Here is a 12,512-nt window from a genome sequence, read left to right as displayed (position 1 = left end):
TGATGATTTAGAGAGTCTACTCTAGTACTACTCTAGTGTGTCACTGTGTCAGAGGCTCAGTCATCCCGTAGAGACTCAGTGTAGAACCCTGTGTTCCTCCAGGAGAAGAGCAGGGTCTTCTGGACTAGTGAGATGTTCACCTGGGTGGAGGTCCCCAAGGAGATGCTCATGTCACTCAGTGAAGCGCCGCAGAGGGTAAAGAGAGCGCAGCCTAAACGTGTGATGGTTGGGACACCTGTCCAATGCGTGAATGTCTGTGGCGTGTCAGCAATGTTTTACTCACAATAGTAATTTCAATAGCAAATACTGTGGAGGTCCGAAGTCCTTCCTCTGACTTCAGAGCTCAAATTTCAAAGCTTCCTCGATAAAACGGGACGGCCGATCCAACCACGTTCATCCCAAACTATTCCTGGAAGAAAGTAAAAAAAAAAAAGTCGAATCGACACATATTTTTCTTCTGTGATCTCACCAACTCTGATGCTTCGCCGGCCGTCAGAACTGCTTCAATTAAAACCGACCAGCAACTCACCAGCATTTCTGTTGGTTTTTCTAAGCACTGACACGCTGCATGATAAAACTGGCGCGCACAAAGTTTAGTGGAAATTGCCTCCACCAGCACGGCCGACACACAAACACACACACGCTCTCACGCGCACGCACGCACGCACGCACATGCAGGCGGCAGAATTGAATGCGATAGGGAAGTGAAAAATGATTAACCCGGGGTCAGCTCTCAGCCTCAATCTCGGCAGCGCTCAAAGAACATCCTCGCCTGATTTACACTCGTCATGTTCCACAGCACACATTTGCATATATTTATTAAATTCATCACACGTTGGAGAATAAAATATAACGGGGAGGGGGGGACGGGGGATGTTGCATGAGGAGACGGAGGGAGGGAGGGAGGGAGGGGGTTCTTTAAAGGAGGCGTGTTTGCTGTAGATTTCATTCATATTCATCCTCTGTCTCTGTTTTGTTCATTAGCACGGAGGTCAGTGAAAGCATCAGATGACAGCGTGTGGCGGCGGGAGAGAGAGGGGGGGTGCAGTGGCCGCTGCTGGTCAGGCGATTGAATTGACCTTGTTATCGTCGTGACAGACTGTGTTATTTATCAGTTAGCAGATAAGGCAGTGTGGACGTTGGTGATAGTCGTCCTCATGGAAATGAGGCCACAAACATCCCACGGCGTTGCTTCTATCTCCGAGCGCTGAAGAATGTGTTGTTGTCAGGGGGACAACCGCGGCGGCGGAGGTTAAGGGTCCAGGATTGCCGTCTGTGTGACAGGAAATGGCTTAAAAGTTGTGGCTGTTCTGCTGTAGAAGGCGGTGAGCAAAATCTCTGCGCCTTCGTGGTCAAGCTCCCTCACTCAGGAACACGAACCGTGAATGCATACGTCACGACCAACATGATTCAAGTGAGTACGACGTGGAAGCAGGTGACGCGACTTGTTTGGGCCGTCAGGGTCGTAGCTTCAGCATGCGCCAACTAGTGATGGGTCAGTGAGGTATCATGAAACAGAAGTGCAGGGTTGATGAAACAGTCTCCTCATTTTCAGAGGCCACTAGATGGCGCTCTTGGTTTAGAAATGATGTGAGGTCCAAACATTTTACAGCAGACAGTGCCATCTGGTGGCCTCTGAAAATCACAAAAACCTCTTCAATCCTTCACTGGTGTCAAGCTACATGTGTCGTATTAAAAGCTGAAAAATCTCCCGTGCATAAACCAATCGGATCCTACGGTGACATATGCACTCTGGGAAAATTCATCCGAAAGAAGAATTGAAATGGAAGAGAAACTTGTCGTAGCAGGTGCTACCGTTCCCAACTCAACACGTTGATCCTCTCCCCCCTTCTCAGGGGTCTGATGCACCCAAGTCTTTTGCTGCTTAAAAGTACTACAATTCTGCCATGTAGTACCTTCCTCCATTTTAAGACCCGCCCCTGCAGACTCCCTTGACATAACCTGGGTTGGGGTGACGTCGTTTTGGTCTTGTGCCACCAGGACCCGACACCCTCCGACACCAGTTCTTGTTCCATGTCCCCGATTAGTCACACCTCGCCCTGTCCTGTGTTCAGGAAGATCGTTTCATATGACCATCACCTCATGTTCATCCCACTTTTCCCATAATGCTCTTCTTCAGGTGCAATGAAAGTGCCTTGCAATGATTGTGTTTCCTGAAGTGATGCAGCTGTAAGGCAGTATTTGTTGTAGTAGTAAAGGTGGGAGCAGACCGAGCTGTAATGGTCTTGTCAGTAGCAGTAGACGCTTGCTTTAGGAGCAAGTAGTAGTCCCAGCATCAGTACCTGTTGTAGCAGTGTTTGCTCTGTGGGTTTCAGAAGTCGGAGTAGTCGGTGTAGTCCTAGAAATACTGCTAGAACTGTATTATTGTGAGTTGCTGTTGAAGTTCTTGCAGAAATACAGCATTATACGTTCAGCTTTACGAGTGCAGTACTATCAGTAACAGTAGAGGCAGTAGTAGTTGGAGCAGTTGTACTGTAGTAGTTTTATTATGATGAGTCATGGCAATAGTAGAGATATTGCTAGCAGTACTCGTAGAAGTAGTTGATGCATGTCAGCTGTTATACCAGTGCAATACTGGTAGCAGTTACAGTAGTATTGGCTATAGTGCTATCATTGAGCTGTAGCGTCAGTTGTTGTAGTAGTATTAGTAATTACAATTGTAGTAACAGTAATGGTGGTATTAGCCATAGTAGTGGTATTAGGACTGAAGAACATATACTCTTATACACGTACAAAGGCTCGCTCTCTTTCGTGCTCTCTCACTCTCATTCTGACTCTGTCCCTCTCTCTCACACACACACACACACACACACTGCGCCGACGTGAGCAGCGGTGTCAGGTCGGATCGATAAGGCTGAGACCCGTCCAGAACTCTAATCCGTCCGTGGTGGGGCGGGAGGCGAGCTGTCAGTCACAGTCCCACTAAATGGACATCAGTCAGCACCTGTCTGTCGCCACACCTGTCTCACGGCTCTGACGGCTGTAGCAGTCATTCTGCATTATTCTGAGAAATCCATGACCTCATCATCTCAGTACCACGAGTCAGCACAATCACCACATGTACTGTCACCACCTCATCGCTCATTGACGCTCATGACCTTGCATTTATCTCCTCACATATTTTACTACCTACAGCATTATTATTATGATGACTATTATTGTTGTTGTTGTTGTTGTTGTCCACAAATAAGGAAATTCTGTGTTGCATCCTTCCAAGACAAAGTTCAGTTTTCACTCCTAATTCCTCTCCCAAATGCAAAATCCCCAAATTCACTCTGGTCTGAAGACAATAGATGAATATTAAGTGAATATAGAAATACATCAACTCATTTCCCCCATCGTTGCCTTGATAGGGAAGTTTTTATTAGCATTTTTAAAAACTTTCCATTAAGCACATTCTTTACATATAAACATCTGACATTTATATATATATATTTTTTTTAATTCGATTTTAATTCAAAAGCAAACTATGTATATACATATATTTTTTTAAAGGTGAATATTTCAATGAATGATTGAAGATCTTTTTGATTCATTATTTGTATATGTATCTGTATATTTGTATTTATATGCATGTTTTAACACTTGAATCATGTTTTTAATCATTAAAAAATCCTAATAATCCAAATTTGTATATTTATGAAATACATTTGCTATATTTATTACAAATACAGATTAGAAATGAGAAATGTAATATAAGAAATAGAATGTAAATTATGATACACCAGATGGATGTATAGTTAATAATATCAATAATGAATGGATTTTGTTCATGTATATTTATTTATACCTCTGCCTTGGGTTCAAAAAGTAATTTATGCAAATTTGTTTACATAAAATATGTTCTAATTCTTTCATATTTTACAGACAGATTTATTTGATATTTCATGTTTAATGAGTGACAATAAAAAAATGCTTAAGGTGAGCCATTTGTCTTGGCTGGTTAGGTTTAGGCTGAGAGGCTGGGGAAAGGGTTATGGCCATGAGAGGTCCTCACAAAGATGGTGCAACAAACCCGTGTGTGTCTGTGTGTGAGATAATGTGGAGGAAACAGATGGATTATATAAGACAGTCAATGTTGTGAGTGTGTATTTGTGAGCACACATATAAATAAATAACAGAACAAACAACTCTGGAGTGGCTCCAGATCTGGGCCGGGCCTGGTGCCAGTCAGCCTGCCACCCTGGAAGCTTTCTAAAACACTTGGCAGGAGTCGTCGCTCGCTCACACACACACGCACACACACACGCACCGGAAGAGGCTGTGGTGGCAGCGGACCAGCAGAGTGTGCCAGGACTGGGACACCCTCCTGGCATGCCGGGACCCGCCTCAGGAGCTGAGACTGTGAACTACAGCTGCACCCGGACCTGGTCTGTGGTGGTCCGTGTGCTCCGAGAGGCCGGCGCCATCACGCCGAGACACACAGAGACGGCGACCTGGTCCTGTGCCATCAGTCTCAGCTGTGCCAGAGGCCCCCACCCGACACACACACACACACACACACGCTCCCCGACACCTCCACCCCTCAGGCCTGGACCTCCCGCGTACACCCCCTGCCCCCCGCTCCTCCCTGCCGTTAGCCTTTGTGGGCTAATTAGCAGTGAAATTGGTGAATTGCAGGCTCGGGCACACACACACACACACACACACACACACACACAGAATGAATTGCAGACTCAGGCACAGCAGTTCAGACACTTCAGCACAGCCAAGCGCCACTTCAGCCCCTGAAAAGCCTCTGAAATGGGGCACAAACACAAAGACAAGAGCACAGAGGAGAAGAAAGCATCCCGGTACACCAGAGAGGAGCAAAAAAGAAACAAAAAAAAACTCATGTTTGCTTCATTTTCTGACGTAAACATGCGGTAATTGTGAAAGAAATGAAGCTGGAGAGGAAGTGAAGGAGAGGCGCTTCCAGGATGTGACACAGTTCACGTGCAACTGAGCCCTTCTGATTGGTCCCGATAGGTTTGGTGAGGCATGAATGAACGACACAGTCAGAGAGCCAGTGATGAGACTGTGACTGAGACCAGTCTCTGAGATCACATAGGACACCGAGATGTCAGCGTCATCGAGTCAAAGACATGATGTGCTGCGTGAGAACCTGCCTCATGAACCATACCCACCAAACGCTCGGGTCAGGAGAGACAGAGAAAGATGAGGATCAGCTCCTTGAAGTCGGACCATGGATCTTGGTCCTTACATCTTCTGCCAAAGTTGCAGTTTCAGTACACTTGTTCATGAGTGAAGGATGGAGGAGGATCAACAGAGGTGGAGCCTGTAGACAATGCCTCTCCACTCACCTGTGGTCACCAGCTTTGGAGTGACCCAAAGAGGAAAGCTGAGTCATCCAGGAGAGACTCAGAGATGAGCCAGCAGGAGAGGACAGTGTGAGGACACGGTTGTGTCTCTCAGCTGACCTGGAACTCCTTGGTATGTTTCTGGAGAGAGGGGTGTCTGGACCTCTGAACTGTCCTCTCGCCCTGATCCCCAATTTGAGGGAGAAGATGGATGGATGGATGAATAAACAGCACATGGATGAATGCATGTTGTGGATGGATGAATATACAGGATGCCTGGAAGGATGGATAATGATGGCTGCACAGAGGGATGGAGGGATGGATGAGTGAGTGAATGGTGAATTATGAAGATCAGATCTTTTTGATTCATTATTTGTATAAGTATCTATCTGTATATTTGTATTTTTATATGCATGTTTTAACACTTGAATCATGTTTTTAATCATTTAAAAATTATAATAATCCTAATTTGTATATTTAATAAATACATTTGCTATATTTATTACAGATACAGATTAATAGAAGCAGTAGTAGTTCTGACCTACAGAGAAATATAATAAAAGAAATAGAATGGAAATTATGATACGCCAGATGGATGGACAGTTTAAAGCAATTGTACATAATGAATGGATTTTGTTCAGGTATATTTATTTATACTTTTGCCTTGGGTTCAAAAAGTAATTTATCCAAATTTGTTATAAAATATAAAATATAGATATAAAATATGTTGTAATTCTTTCATATTTTACTGACAGATTTATTTGATATTTCATGTTCAATGAGTGATAATAAAAATGCTCAAGGTGAGCCATGTGTCTTGGCTGGTTAGGTTTAGGCTGAGAGGCTGGGGAAAGGGTTATGGCAATGAGAGGTCCTCACCATGTCCCCACAAGGATAGGAAAATAAAAGTGTGTGTGTGCTTAAGCATATCTCTCCTAGTGAGGACCAGTTTTGGGGATCAGACCTCCTTGTGGGGGGCCTTATGTCTTCGTGGGTCAGGTGCATGGTGAAAGTCACCGGACATCCCTCGGGGTCTTGAACCCTTGACTTGGTCACTGGACCCCCGTCTCATGCTGACGGAAGCTCACCTGTGTGTGTGTGTGTGTTTGGGCTCTGTTTCGTTGATGGAGTGAGGTCTCCTCGTCTGTAATGACTCCAGTGATGGACGAGGTGCGTTCCATCATCCGGCGAACTCGCCCTGCTCCCCATAAATTACCTCTCATATTAACAGGCTGTATTAAAACCATGTTAGGGCTCTCATTTAAAATTAATAAGTGGTAATTATGGAGGGAGGAAATCGGACTGGGGAACCGGGGAGGGTGGCAAAGGGAGTTCGTGCAGAGAGTCACTCGTTTTTTTCACCGCCGCCCCACAAATACGGCGCCTCGACAGGTACATTGTTTTGCGGAGATTGAATTTCCGCCTCTGAACGAAACGGTGCGACTTGTTTTATCTGCAAGTGTCAGGCCTGAGACGACTCTGTGCTCTCTACTCTGCACAGAAGCATGTAGATTTACATCCGCCAGCTCTTACAAGTCGACGGCTCTCACCACACAAGTGAAGTTAATAGCTACGAGTCAGACGGCGCTGATGCTTCCAGAAGAGGCGCCTGGATCACAACTCAGGGAGTCAGTGCGGCTTGCCAGCATCGTCGTGGCGTTGGAGAAGACCACCTGAAGGTCCAGCTTAGACATCATAGAAGGCAACAAAGCCAGAAACAGCTCGTGCTGACACGTCTCTGGCTACATCTGACAACTAGTGGTGGCACTTTTACGAGCTAATCTCAATTGTGTCAGTAAGAGTGGTCTCCAGACAACAGGGAACCTTTGTCAGTGCAGGAGTTCCTGCTCCACTGATGCCACTGATGCACCAGACACGTGTCAGCTAGGATGAGAACAACAACAACAAACATGGAGGAATCCTCCCTGAACCAAAGCAAACGAAAGCATCTGTTTGCTTTGATTCAGGGAGGTTTTTCACTACACAATGTCCAAGGTTTCCACCACTCTGAATGGACTTGAAAGTCTTATAACATTGAAATTCTTATACAAATATTTTCAAGACATTGAAAGAGCTTTAGTTTAAATAAGGTGATATAAAAACTTTACTGTAGCCACCATGGTGGTTTATTGTGCTGTTGTCAAACTGATGCAAAATAAACAATAATATGTTGTTTAAATGTATGGATGGATCCATCATTTGATTCAGTCATAAATTCATTCAAATTGAAAAATGTGGCTTCTTGTGGCAAATATTCTGATACCATTAAACTCTGATTCATTGAGATTAATTAATCACAAATTCTAATAATCCAACCCAACACATTTATTCTTTGTAACTGATCTGTTTCGACTCCCAGCGACTGACTGATTGTGACTGGAGTCCTGCCCTGGACCTCTGAGGCTGCTGCTGAACCGAGGCATCGAGACTTGTTCCCACTTCTGACAGTGGAAGTGAACATGTGCCACCAGGAAAAAAAAATCTTTCACCCCAATTGGCATCTCAGGTTAATGGCTGCATACATGTTCATACTGGCTGAACACTGACCTCCGTGTTCCTGTGGAGCATCTGAAGGAGACGTCTGGAGAGAGGGAAGCGAGAAGTGAGGCAGGATGTTTGGATGAAATAAAGTCAGATAATCGGCAACTTTATGAATGTTTCGAGTCCTACAAGTACGGTGGTCATAATGTTATGGCATAGTACTGAGAAGCTCCTCACGGAAGCAGCCACTTTGTTGCTCTGTCGATAAGCGTCTCCATCCAGACGCAGAGCGGCAGAACTCTGGATCCCGGGTCATGCAGAGGCCTCGTTTCTCTCCGAGATAAAAGAAGCGTCGACCTGCCCAAGTGTCCGGCTCATCCCTCTCTTTACCCAGGACCCCCCGGGGACACATTAGTCTCCTAATGCTTTGTCATCACCGCAGGTTAATGGACCTCACAGTAGTCCGTTAAGAAGCGGCTGATCAATACCGAGCGCGTGCAGAAACGGATAAGCTTGTCTTTTCTCCGGCAGAATGAAGCTGCTGGACTTTTTCTTTTGCTGGCCTTTGATGAGTCGTCGATATGAGTCAGTCTGTGTAAATGGGAAAATTAACCGTTGATCTGGGAAGGAAATACAGACGCCCTTTTTTCAAATGTTCTTCTCTCTGCTCTCAATCCAGGACTGTTTTATTAGCCCATAGATGTTATGCTGAATAATAATAATAATAATTATTATTATTATATTCCTTAATAAAAAAAAAAAATCTAAGATTGTATTGGCTGTTTTAAAGAAAAGACATTTTTGATTTGTTTATTTTGATTCTCATGTAATGTTTTTATCATTTTATTTTACTTTTTAATCATTTTGGGGGGATTCAAATGAAATTGTGAAATTCACATTTTCTTCAGTAATATTTAATAATACGTTTTTTTGACACACAATTAAATACCTCTAATATCAATTAAAAAAAAGATATATTGATGGCAAAATATTTATTTTTGAACATGAAAAAAGAAACATAAATCAATTGAAAAATGTGGAAGAAAAAAAAGAAATAAACAATTGTTTCATGTCATAAAATGGAATATGGAAATATGGAACAAAAATAGCGGTTCAATTTCATTTAGACAAATATTGATGATTTATATTCCAAACAGTCATCTTAAGCATAAAACAAAGTATTAATATGACACATCCTCTAAATTGAATTTAGTAAATCCAGCTGAGAGTGGACCAGTTCTGCTCTCCTGTGACCTCAAGGTAGGACCAGTTGGGTCCACTCTGTGTTCAACCATAATGGCCCCATATCCGGACCAGTCAGGTCCATACAATGTTCTGAAGAGGTCCCACATCTGGGTCTGTCGGGTCCTCAAGAAGGCCTTTCACAATGACAAGGTTCTGCTTCTGGAAGCAGTTCCGTTCTGAAGTCTCAGAACCTTAGTGCTTTCCATCAAACCAGCACGTATTCATAGCGTTAGGTAGCCTTCCTCAACGCTACGGAACTAAAGTGGGAGGAGCTTAAAAAGTCTGACTCAGGTGGAAGTCAGCGACACACGGGCAAAATGACAGGTCGCTGTGACATTCTGAACACGTTGGTCACTTTACTGCAAATCTATTTTCATCCAATTATCAAGCAGGAGACGACTCTTTACCATGAGGAGACGATTGTGTTGGACACAGACATGTCTGCTGCATCTGAGTTCATGTGCCTCAGCCTGAGCGAACCAGTACTTGCAGCACTTCTTCGACTTCCCTCTCTTTACCAAACAAAAGTGGCCCCACATGTAGATGGGTTCCGTCCTCAGTGCCGGTCGAAGTGTAGTTGTTCTTAATAGGGACAGAAGTTGGACTGCGCCCGGCACTGCTGAAGCAGTTCAGACAGTGCCCCCAGATTCTGGAGCGCCTCGGGTTCAGACCTCAAGAGCTGGACTCTGGTGGAGCTGCCGAGCGCAGGAAACACGAGAGACATCATTATCTCGGGTGTGAGTCTTGCACCTTTTTCAGATCAGACTGACGGTGGGAGGGTGAGTGGGGCGAGTGAGGGGGTGAGAGAGGAGGGGCTGGAGCTGACCTGTGAGAAAATGAAGAAGGAAAGAGGCTGGCTGACAAGGTGTGAACCCACTTCCAGCAGCGGAGCTCCCTCTCCCACAGCAGAGCTTTTAATTGTGTAGGTGTGCGTGTGTTCTGCAGGCTCTTCAGCAGCAGTTCGCAGGCTCATTTTAAAATCCTTGTTGTTGGGCTCTCCGTCTCTAATGACGGGTGAGGGAGCAGGAGAGGGGGTTGATAAATCATGTGGTCAGTGCGGCCTCGTGTTTATCTGCTGCTGTCGGTGTGGAGCTGAGATACCAGGCAAACACACATCAGCAGGATGACAAAGGACCGGGGCGCCGCGCGTCTCTCCCTCTCCCCAGCACCATCAGTGCTTCCGTCGAATGATGGAGATTGGTGACGCCGGCGCTTGATTCTGTTTATTCGGATATTTACGTGTCAAAGACTTCGCCTTAAACCGCTGCTCATTTATTCTGACACTTCAGCTTCTTAGATTTGGGGCCACCAGATTTGTATCTCCTTTTTGTAAGAGTTTCCTTAACGTTTTATTTATTATGTTATTTAGTGTCATTACATTACTTTTTTTTTATAATAACATATTTTTTTTCTTTTTTGTTTTAACTTTTTATTATAACTATTATTATTATTTCTAAAATAAAATCAATATTTTTTTTATCTTTTTCATTCCTCCTCTTCTGACATTTCACTTTTTGTTTTTGTTTAACTATTTCAGTTTCCATAAAAGGCCATTTTTTCTGATCATCCATTTCTTTACGAGGGAGGTTTTTTTCTGTCTGCATTTATTTCTTCATTTCTTTTGACGATCTTGTTCAAAGTAAACAACATACACGATTGACTTTGATCAGACAGCTGGTTTAAAACAAATGTTACTTGCTACATGATTGTATTCATTTATAATAAGCATTCCTGATGGTTAACATACTTTTTTGACAGCGTTTTTTTTTTTTCTTCTTGGTTTCCTCTCAACTTTATTTTAGTTGTTAAGACTTGGTTTAGATTTATATTGATGATGCTTAGTGCCAACTAATTTAGTTTTCCAAGGCATTTTTTGTGTTTATTTACTTATTTGTTTTACTCCTTTCTTCTCCTGTTAGTTCATCCTGGGGTCAGCAAACCTTCTAACTGGGCAAGTCCACACTTCTGTGGTGACTCATCCTCATCCTTGGCTCTACTTCCTCCATGGTGCCAGGAGACCTGAACCAAGCGACCCTAGTTGTTCTACTGTTGGTATCAACCCTTTCAGCCCAGTCCAGTAACATCCATACCGTGACGCCACTGTTACTGCACAGGCGTCCACTCAACCTCTGCCCACTCTACTGTGTCGACCACTGTCAACCATGCTGTGATGTCATCAACACGCGACATATTTCTGCAGTTTCATTTCATCAGTTCACACCCGCAAGTATGGAAACAAATGCCTCCATTAAAAGAAAAGAATACTATTGAGAACCTGTCAAAATAGATAAATACACTGTAATATCAGTTGATAGATCAATGAAAACATTTTCATGTTTATAAATGAAAACAGCTTCTCTAGTTTCATGTGTCAATGGATCTTTAAAGAGGAAGTCATTGTTGAGATAGAGAATTAGGGAATAAAGGTTTATCAGGTGGGAAATGAACAAGTAAATGGACTTGTCTCAGGGTCAAACATCAGTCATCGCTGCTACCCACAGAGCTTTCTATCATTTGCTGTGTTGTGGAAGGTTGGGGCTAGTCCCAGCTACACAGGGCAAGAGGCATCCAAACGTTGCCGGTGCGTCCTGGTTGCGGATCATTCATTCTAAACATCTTCTATGTCTCAGCATCGTGACGACTCTGAAACCTCGTTTCTTGTTAATGCTCCGAATATTATGCAGAGAGTTCCATGCGTGTTGACACGTGTGCGCCCTCGCACCCGAGTGTGACAGCCGGGAGTGTCGGCGTGTCACCGGGGCCTCGGTGAAAAGGCAGAGTGTGCATAAGTGTGTGCGGTGGAGGGGTGGGGGGGAGCAACAGGCGTGTGGGAAGAGAGACAGATTGCATTTTAACAGCCATCACTGTCATCTCCAACAGCTGTCCTTCTCCGTTCTCCATTCAGAGTCCGTGTTTGCATTGTGTCCCCCGTGACCTCGCTGGAGAGCCGCAGACGAGGCAGAGGAGGAGGCGAGGAGCTGCTGGGGCATCTTTGTGAGGCGCTATGGTTTGTTCCCACTGACTTCAAACACATTATTTCATATGTTTTTAATGCAGACGTGCGGCATAATTTGTGAGCCACAAACACACCGATGAATAATGTAAAATTACTGAGAGTGACACGAGTCGAACGCTCACCATGGTGGACACAACTCCTGGACCCTTCAAGGACAAGTCCGGTCATGGACTTGGTCCAGGTAGCTAACCCAGTCTGCGGTCCTCCGATCCTGTTCCAGCGACGCACTGTATTTCTCCTGCAGGCTAGTGCCCTAGAATGCCCTCTTGGCCTGGTGGGTAAAGTCAAACTATCAATCGCTGCCACGCCCCTTGCAGAGCGACAGGCCCAAGAAATTGTGCTCTGTGTGCTCACACCAAGCTTGTCCCTGGACTGAGGAGTCCATCTGGAGCAGCGAACCCCGCTCCAGATGGACTCGACGTCTGTGGACTTCAAGGCTTGGTCAGGGT

General features: G+C 44.6%; 1 protein-coding gene across 1 annotated transcript in view; it reads left to right on the top strand.

The window, feature by feature from the left end:
* The window catches only part of mzt2b (mitotic spindle organizing protein 2B), a 39,024-nt gene extending 27,053 nt beyond the window's left edge, over positions 1-11,971 (top strand). Inside the window, exon 6 of the mRNA XM_053882112.1 lies at positions 11,953-11,971. The gene's annotated coding sequence lies outside the window, so the exon portion shown is untranslated. The remainder of the gene's footprint in view (positions 1-11,952) is intronic.
* The last annotated feature ends 541 nt before the right edge of the window (positions 11,972-12,512 follow it).

Source organism: Synchiropus splendidus, chromosome 1, assembly GCF_027744825.2.
Source record: "Synchiropus splendidus isolate RoL2022-P1 chromosome 1, RoL_Sspl_1.0, whole genome shotgun sequence".
In the NCBI taxonomy this organism is placed as follows: Eukaryota; Metazoa; Chordata; class Actinopteri; order Syngnathiformes; family Callionymidae; genus Synchiropus; species Synchiropus splendidus.
Note: the sequence above shows the minus strand (reverse complement) of the source record. Positions and strands in the feature narration are given on the sequence as shown.